Below are 10,341 nucleotides of genomic sequence, written 5' to 3' on the forward strand. Positions count from 1 at the left end.
CAGTACGATAGTACTTTAGTTACAACTTATTATTTCGCGCAACCCTTTACTAACCTATCATAGTGTAACGCCAGTAAATTTCGGCTAGATAATTTAGAGACAATAAGCTTCAAAATTCACTTTTTGATAGAATATTACTTAGAATAAATAATCTTAACTAAGTATATATGACAAGGGTTCCGTACATATAAAGAACGCTGGAATTCGAGTTATAACGAAGAAGTTATGACCCATCGAAGTTTTATTGCTAAACCGGCACGACACAGCGTATCATAAAAAGTGAATTATTGATAAATTACTTTTTAGCCTTAGCGATCTAAACAAAATTCATAGTATATGTTAAACTGAGAACGTGCATAAAAAACATCCAAATCTTACTTTCTATGAGGAAGTTATGATTTTTCTAAGATTTACCATAACAATACACAGTCTGGAATTTGAATTTTAGATCGATCGATTTTTAGCCGACATTATCTAAACGAGAATTGAAGATCTCGTTAATAGGAGCTCAACGATATGAAGACAGACGAAAACGGACGTCATATGACAGAGTTATGAATTTTTTAACGGACTTTATCTATCTAAGCCTGTTAAAATATAACTTTAAAAATAAAGTCAAAATTAGCCGACGGAGTCTAAACAAAAGTTGTAGATCACGTTTCTGCCTACGCGTTGATATAAAGAATGTCAAAAATGAAGTTCGTGTGCGAAAGCTAATGATTTTAGAATATGATTAGTTTTTGGAGTAATCTACGAGTGACACGTGGCACAATCCTGACCATTGCTTCCTCCCCACACCTTGCCACCCGATGCTGACATGTGGAACACCAACACGATGGGTTGGAGGCACAAAACTTTCCAAGTTGTGCCAATTTCCAGTCTATAAATAACATGCAAGGTTCTAACATTTTCTTCACACCTCAACCCTTCTCTCTCTCTCTCTAACTTCTCTCTAAACCTCTCCCAAGCCTTAGTATTACCGAAGTGCTAAGAGGCGAGTCCCAGAGCGCCATAAGGCTCCGACACGAAGAGCTTTTTGGCTCGGAAGTTCTACCCCCGCAGAGCCTGGTTTCTAGCCAAACCCCCGATAAAGTGAGATATGTTTAACCTACACTAAGTATAGCTTATGTTTAAGTTTATTAATTTTTATTATAAATTTATAAGCACTATATATGTATATATATATATATATATATATATGTGTGTGTGTGTGTGTATATATATATATATATATATATATATATATATATATATATTATGATATAAAAAGTGTTATTATAATATCTTTTAACTACTCGCGGTATGAGGAACCTGGTTTGAAGGGCCGCTTAGATTTGTTGGATTTTAGAAGTGTTATAATGCAAAAATGGTCTTGCCCGTCGGTGTTTAATGGCTGGCCCCTATCTGTATATAATGGTTGAAAAATATTGTTTAACACTTATATAACAGTATTGTTTGTAAATAGTAATAATAAATATTAGACTAAAATCTAGCGGTAATGATATTAGGTTTCGTCGAAGGAAAATAGAATTGTTAGAAGCAAAGCGTTGTCCGAGTTTGGAATCATCATTTTAACAAGTGAGTGCATAGTTACTTTCATCTTACACGTATATATGAAGTATTTAATATAAATTATGTGCTATGTGTGCTTATTATCTGTATTCTCGATATATATCCTCGATGAACCGAACATAAATGTTTTATTTGATGTAAACTATATATGTTTTTTATACCTATAAAAATATTGGGTAAATATGGGTAGATGAATGACGAGGGACGAAATATGATATAGATGAACATTGGCAACTAGAGACTTAGTGCCCTATAGATGAACATTGGCAGTTACGCCACAACATGTAGTTGTTTTTGAACTATGATGTACTCTAAACATCCTAACAGTTGTGCCCAAAGGATAATATCTACAACTGCGACTAATAGAGAACATCATAATCCTGGCAGCTGCTCCTAAATGATAATATTGGCAGTTGTGCCTAATAGATAACATTGGAAGCTGTGCCATTGGCAGCGATAGACTTTGTGCCTATTCCTTAGAACAATCCTTAGGGATGAATAAATGAAGATTAGATGATTCTAAGGGTAGATCCTTTAGAATAAAGAAGATAATAGTGATGGATAATTGGTTTAATTGTTTAATAATGAAACATAATAACTTTATTATTATGGGTTAAAAACCATATGTACTCACCAGGTTTCCCAACCTGACCCACTCGGTTTATTTGTATCACAGATGTCTATATGAAGCTACATTACACTGAGAGATTAAAGGAGATGTAAATCAGTAGTGTAAATGAATGTAAGATCTGTTTATGTTTATTTTTCTGTATTAATGATGATATCCCAATGTTTTAAAATAAACAAAATATATTTCTTCGGAAATGTTTTGATAATTTATTTATCATGTTTTCTGGGAACAAATTCCACAATATTATTCTTTAAAAATGAATACTCTAATTTTCAAATAAGCATAAATAAAATTTTTTAAAATGATCGTGAATATGGGGATGTCATAGTACACCTGAATATATTTTAGGTAGTACACCTGAATATGTTAGGGTGCAAAGTCACGCACGGATGTGGAGTGTTATGGCTTACCCTCCTGTATGTGTAAATGGGTTGAGTCTTTCCTATAAATAGGAATAGAGTGACTCCTATTATGTAAGGAACCATTTGGAGAGCATTATATTTAGAGAGAGAAACTAGCAAACCCATTTGTAGTCTTTCTAATTCAACTAATGAGAGCTTAAGAGTTTTATTTACTCCATGTGTTCTTGATTTTGTATGATGATTCACTAGATATTTTCTTATTCCCCACCATCATAATCAACACCACCACAATTGGTATCAGAGCTCAAAATTTCCACTATAATTTGTATCAGAGCAGGTGTTCTCGATTTGATCAAGAATTGATCCATGATGACATTTTAGATTTGCTGATTCTTTGTGTTCTTATTGATCTTTGTGTTTAGAGAGTGTTTTGTGTTCTAGAAATCGAATTTTTCCTTGATTTGATCCATAATTTGATTTTCTCTCTCTAGAATACTTGTTGGTACTATTTTCTCTCTCTAGAATTTGGTTCATATTAATTTTCTCTCTCTAGAGATCTCTTTGATTAGTACTTTCTCTCTCTAGAAAAACTCAAGATCTTATCGATTGATCAAAGATGGTGGAGTTGCCTTATGATTCTTGGATTGTGATCGTTGAAGATGTTAAATACGAAGTCAACAAAAATCAGTTTTATGGGTTATTGTTAAGCGGGTTGATTTCATGGAGTAATCAAGTTTTTGATGGAGGTTTGAAGGATGATCATGGAAGGTTGATATTTCAATCACTTTGTAGGATTGAATGGTTGGCTAAAATTGCCTTGTCCATATTAGTCTGTAGTAGAAATCAAAAGGAAGGAGAATAAAGATATTTGTTTAATAAGAAATACATTTCTCTAATTAAAAATCCAAATGATCTTCTTGCTCTTAAGTTTGTTGAAGTTCAAGACTATGGAGTTCAATGTGATGTTCTTCATGTTCTTAAAGTTCATGACAAGTAGATTCAAGTTGATTATCATGAAGATGCAAAAAAAAAAAATTCTCGACTGGAGATCATACTGATTATATTTTGTGTTCTTGTGATTCGTTTGAATGAATGATTCCATATCGAAAGCCAGCAATCCAAGAAATTCACAAGTATCAAACTCCAAACGATTTGATTCAAACTTGGAAAGTTGAAGTTGTCAAGAATGAAGGTGTTCTGGAAATCAAATCCTGAAGATGCAAAAAGTTGAGAAAGAAAAAGAAAAAGAATATTAAACAGAAGAACAAGTGGGTTTATTCACCAAAATCATCAAATTTTGTTGTGAATCCGAAATTCATGAAGCAAATTTGGGTTCCAAAGCGACAATCTCCAAATGTTTCATTGAATTTGAAGTCTAAACCCAAAAGTAATGATGGTTCTTATGAAGATGTTCTTGGATCGTTGAAGAATATGAAGAACACAAATAACGAGTTGTACAACACGCATAGTGGGTGGTATAATGTTCAAATTGGAGATTTTATCGTTCCAACAAAAGAATCAAAATCTTATAAATTTGATTCGTTCGTTGAAAATGGAACTCGGATCGTCAAAAAGGTATCTCAAATTCTCAAATGGATTTCAAAATGTTCATAATCTCAATTCGTGCTTTGCGTTTTTCATTTTTGATCGTTTTAATTCGTTATTTTTTTCAAATCTCATTGATGATCCAATCTAATTTTTTTAAGATCAAAACACAATCATTATTCTTTTGATCAAAATCAGCCCAAAACATTGATTCATATTTGATTCATCTGACTACTATTCATTTAGATCAAACTTTGAGCCCAAATAAACAATCTGTAATTATTCATTGATCCGAAACTTGAGTCCAAAACTAAATATCATTACTATTCATTCTTTTGAGTACATATGTTTATTTGATATTGTTCGTTTGACTCAAAGCTCATGAGTTGAAATCACATAGACTATGAGCCGTTTGAGGATCAAAAAAGTGAACTTAGTATTGTATCCTAGAAGCGAAGATTAAAGATCGATTTCAAGACAAACTTATTTTCAATTTGTGTTCATAGGAGTTGAATTCGATTTTGACTGGAGTCATATCTTTTCATTCTCATGTCTCGATTTTTAATCAATTGTTCGTGTGTTTTCGTTTTCATATTCATGTTTCTGTTAATCGAATTGGTGTTTTGAGTTTCTCTTGCAGTCGTTCAAAAGAAAAGTCAAATTGTGATCAAATGTCAAAATTGATTCTTTGGTTTTCAGTCAGTGAATTTTGAATTGATATTGATGATTCAGATAAATAAGTTTCGTGTCGAACAATGATTTGCAATTAGGACGATTTGTAAATGAGTTCGAAGGAGATGGTTTACTTTTGGTTAACTGAATTTGGAATCAAACGTTCAAGAATCGACAGTCAAAGCTTTATAGTCGACAATCGGAATTTCAATTAGGATTCGACACTCATTGTGTTTGAGTTGATTTTGATTTCAAATAAGAGTATCGATTTGGGAATGATAAAAGGTTCAAAGGATAGAAATCGATTTTGTATGGTTGTTGGCTAAAAATCGGAATTTGAATTAGGACTCAACACTCATTGTGTTTGATGTCGATGGATGTTAGTCCAATTTCGATGGATTGCAGGTCCCTAGTCGACATTTGGAATTAAGTTGGAGTCGAGTTTGGTTTGTTGTTGATGAACTGATTATAGATGACAATAGGTCTAAGTCGATATCAAGAATGAACGATTGATGAAGGCTGAATTTTGGAGGTTGTTTGATAACGAACTGGAAATTGCTTTGATATCGACGGCTATATACTGTGTTTCGAAGGCTGTGATGATTGACGAGTTATTTTGTTTATGATAGCGAAGGGTATTTGATTTTGAAGTCGACTGGGAAGATGAATTTGGGATTCAGAACGAAGGCTTTGCATTCAATTGGGTAGGTATTAATTTCGAAGGGGTGTGGTTATGTTGCGAAGGGTTAATGACAAGTGGTTAATGGGTTTTCGCAATTGTAACTCTTGATGTTGTATCCAACGTTACCTATGTAACGAATTGGGAAGAAGAAGACCATGTAAAGTTTCAAAACTCACTCATAATGTTCCGAATATATGGCAATTTAAACCCAATTTCGAAATTGGTGTAACAAATTGTGAAGAATGGAAATATTTCTATTTTAGCCCCTGAAGTTTCGAAATGTTGGTAGAAAATACCCAACTTCGAAAATAGTCTAACAAAGCTGAGAAATTGAAGAATTTACAAGTTTAGTACCTGCAGTTTGTGCGAATTTACACTTTATGCCCAGTTCGCAAATAGAGATTCACATCTTAAGCTGTTTTTGGCACAACGGGTCCCTACAGAATTCAGAAAATGACATTTTCTACCCGGGTTTTGGAAAATCTTGCAACTCTCACCCAAAATTCAAATTTTTTCACAAACTGAAAATGTTTTTGAGGCTTTTTCGTGATTGTTTTTGTTGGTTTTTGAGCATTCTAACACTTCTTAAGTGTACATGCAACCCTAATAAACCTTGGATCTATGTTTGTCTAAAATACATGCAAAATTTGTTTTCCAAGGTTTATAACTTATCTAGCATGGCATGGGGAACTTTTAAACATAAAAGAACTAGATGAATTACATACCTTTTGATGAGTGTTGATTCCTTGGAGTTTGAGAGCCAAGCACCAATAATGTGAATGCCTCAAATGGAAATCACAAATCACCACAAACTTGGAAAACCTTATGGAAGTGTATACTTGTAACAATGTAATTTTCAAAACAAATTTTTCATTTTTCAACAGCCAATTTATATTAAAAACATTCCCAAAAAGAGTATTCCACAATAGTTATTAAAACAAAACATATCCCAAGATCACAAATCAAATCTCCCTTCTGTGTGTACGGGTCACGCCGGCGCCTTTCCACGGTCCTCGCTAGTACCTGAAACACATAACACAACAACAATAAGCATAAATGCTTAGTGAGTTCCTCAAAATACCACATACAACACATACGCCACTCGAGGCTACTGTACAACCCTCCGGTCGATGTGTCTCAGCCGGACCCTCCAGTCCCGTAGCTCGTTAGACCCTTTGGTTTGGTCATAGCTTGTTGGGCCCTCCGGCCTGGTCTGTATCGTTGGACCCTCCGGTCCGGTCTGTATCGTTGGACCCTCCGGTCCGGTCTGTATCGTTGGACCCTCTGGTCCGGTCTATACAATTATATATCATACATATATCACATAGCACATAATCTCATACATGGCACACAATCTCATACATACCACATAAGACCCTCCGGTCAACTCATAATACCACTCTAGGTAACGTATAGTGAGAAGACTCACCTCGTGTAACTCGGTAACTCGAAAATCTCGAACTCTGTGAAATAGGATCTAGCCTCCGCCTAATCATACGAAATAAACACTCGGCATCAACACACTTCCCAAGGCCAGACCATTCCCTCTCTTAGCACTCTCAGGAGGGTAAAAGACCATTTTATCCCTCTCATGTCTCAAATACCCTAAAGTTGACCAAACCCTAAAAGTCAACAAAAGTCAACCCTCTAGGTTACGCTGCGCGTACCAAATGTGTACGCTGGGCGTACCCGTGCCTTCATAGAATCAGGGTGCACCACCCCCTATGCTGCGCGTACTGGGATTACGCCCACCGTAAATCCCGGTTCAGCCATTTAGTGTATTTTGGTCTTAAACGGTTAAGATAAGAACTCATATTCTAGATATGACTTCTCTACGGGTCCTTACTCCATAAAGTTGGAACCTTTAAGCCTTGCATGGTTGTAAAGATCATTTATCACTCAAAACACCTTTCCTCTTTCCATATTAAGACCCTAACTCATGCATGACTCAATATCCACGACCAAGATTGGATTTTTATGAATTCTCAACACATGTTACACTGGGAAAAAATAGATCTGAGCTTATGGAGAGTCTTTGCACATAAAGTCTCCACCTTTGAACCAAAAACCCTAAAATGGGTCCATAAAGCAAAACTCATGAAGGACAAGGAAATCTTTGAGCTTTTTACCTCAAAGGGGATCTTCAACCACAGTAGAACTCGGATCTACTCTTGCTATTCAACTTCTAGCTCCACCAATGGCTTCCTCTTCTCCTTCTTCACCTTAAAAAGGTAGTTTCAAGCTCAAGAACACGCACATAAGCTAAGACATGGATCTCTGCACACTAAGGGCTCACTCAAGGGGGGTATGGTGGCTGGGGCAAGGGACTAAACGTTCCTTTTATAGTGCACAAGCCAGAAATTAGGGTTTGCATCTGTGCACACTACGCCCAGCGTAACCCTGGGTACGCCCAACGTACCCGGGCGAGTCCGCGTCCAAAATAAGCGTGTGAGTACGCGCGGCGTAAGCCTCATTACGCCCAGCATACTCACAAATCCAACATACAATTTTAAGGGACTTAACTTGCCAACTCTCGAAATAGAAGGGTCATAAAGCTTAATTGAATTTTGGGCTGTTACAACTTTGCACTAGAAATCGGCCACCACTTCTCACACACACTAGGGTGTCAATTCATGCAACATAGGCTTGTTTATATAGTGTAGATGACTAGGGTAAACCCTAATAACCCATGTCTTTTCCTCTTCCAAGGATCCATGAGTTAAAAGCTCCATGGATCATCCATGGTCTTCCATATAAGCTAAGCCCATTCCCAAATGAGTGTTAGCCCACACCATATAAATATAATAGCACATGATTTAATTAATCTTCCTTTTAATCACTAAATCAATTCATAATTAATTTAAGATTAAAACTTAATTAAATAACATGACTTTATATTAATATATTATAACTTATAATATATTAATAAAACATAATTATACAATTCTCATAATATTATCCATAAATCGTTTGGGTGAAGTGCAACCCAAATGGACCATGCTGGGTCAGGTCAAGTATATACCAAATAAGTTATGGACTTAGACACCTTATCCAACAGACTCCCACTTGGATAAGTCTAATAACTGTATTTGCCTATATTACTTCAGGAACCAACCGACAATCTTAGCTCTCGAAAACTTTGTTGAACTATGAAGCGTCATTTTGGATAAGTGATCATATAATCCTTTGTTCTCATGATATCAGCCGGACAAAAACATGGAACAATGTCTTGCTTATTGTCTAGCAGTTGTTTCCCAATTTCCGATTTGTTTGACAAAGAACTTAACTAAACACATCACTTTAGTTCTGACTGGGCCTGGTACATGGGTCAACACAAAATCATCGAGGGGCCCAGATATCGCTTATATTTCTAGAAGGAACAGATAAACTTCGACTCATATGCTTGTTCTACTACTTGTTGAATTGCACACAAAGGCACGTTTTATAACATCAAGTTACTGATGCGTTTTCATGCAATCAATGCACAAACAACTCATAGGTAACAACTCATATCTCTAGGTTTGAAGACTTATATGATATTATCATCTCACGCTCACTCGAGATAAATTCCATGAAGTGATACAAGTGAGGGTGGGTTTATTCCAATACTCATAACTTATGAGTAATCATGAATGTTGTAGCAACCATTGCTATGTCTAAACGCCTTTTGCCATCTACAAACCCAATTCATGACAATCTTGATTCATACCTACTTCCGACGTATGACTGATTGTGGAGGTTTGGATGAATTAATTATTCTGGAAGTCAAAACATGCAAAACCGAAACAATAGTAAATAATTGACAATGATAGCAACACTTTACTCATAAATAAATCACAAATTTTATTCATCATTAAATGTCAATTATATTTGAAAAGTTTAAGAAATGGCTATCTAATCTGTAAAACTAATATCATCCCTCAGCCCGACGCGCCTCGCATGTTGCAAATGCTTAACCCTCGTCAGTCCCTTCGTAAGGGGATCTGCAGGGTTCTCATCTGACGATACCCTCTTTTCCACAAGGAGTCCTTGTTCTATCTTGTGTCTTATGAAGTGATATTTTATGTCAATGTGTCGGGATCTGCCATGATCTCTCGGTTCCTTGGCTAAGGCAACTGCATTATTGCTGTTACAGAAAATCTCCATAGGCTCCTTAATAACTGGTACAACTCCAAGGTCTCCGATGAAGTTCTTCAGCCATATCGCCTCCTTCGCTGCTTCACTCGCTGCTATATACTCTGATTCACAAGTCGAATCAGCCACCGTCTCCTGCTTGGAGCTCTTCCAAGAGATTGCCCCTCCATTTAGGGTAAAAACCCAGCCCGACTGAGAGAGGAAGTTATTCCTATCAGTCTGAAAACTAGCATCACTATACCCTAATACTCTCAAGTCATCACTCCCACCAAGGGTAAGGATCCAATCCTTAGTCCTCCGCAAGTACTTGAGAATGTTCTTTACCGCGGTCCAATGAGCCTTCCCAGGGTTCCCCTGATATCTGTTGACCATGCTCAAAGCAAAGGCTACATCAGAGCGGGTACAAGTCATAGCATACATGATCAAGCCCACATCAGAAGCATACGGTAATCGACTCATCTCTGCTATCTCAGCCTCTGTACTTGGACTTTGAGTCTTACACAGTTTGGCATTGCTTTGGATCGGTAAATCTCCTTTCTTGGAATTCTACATGTTGAACCTTTTCAACACCTTATCCAAGTAGGTACTCTGACTAAGTCCAATTAGTCTTTTACTCCTTTCTCTTAATATCCTTATCCCTAGGATATAGGCAGCTTCCCCTAGGTCCTTCATAGCAAAGCACTTCCCAAGCCAGGAGTTAACCTCCTGTAAGGTTGGGATGTCATTTCCTATAATTAGTATGT

This window comes from Lactuca sativa, chromosome 8 (assembly GCF_002870075.4).
Source record: "Lactuca sativa cultivar Salinas chromosome 8, Lsat_Salinas_v11, whole genome shotgun sequence".
Taxonomy (NCBI): Eukaryota; Viridiplantae; Streptophyta; class Magnoliopsida; order Asterales; family Asteraceae; genus Lactuca; species Lactuca sativa.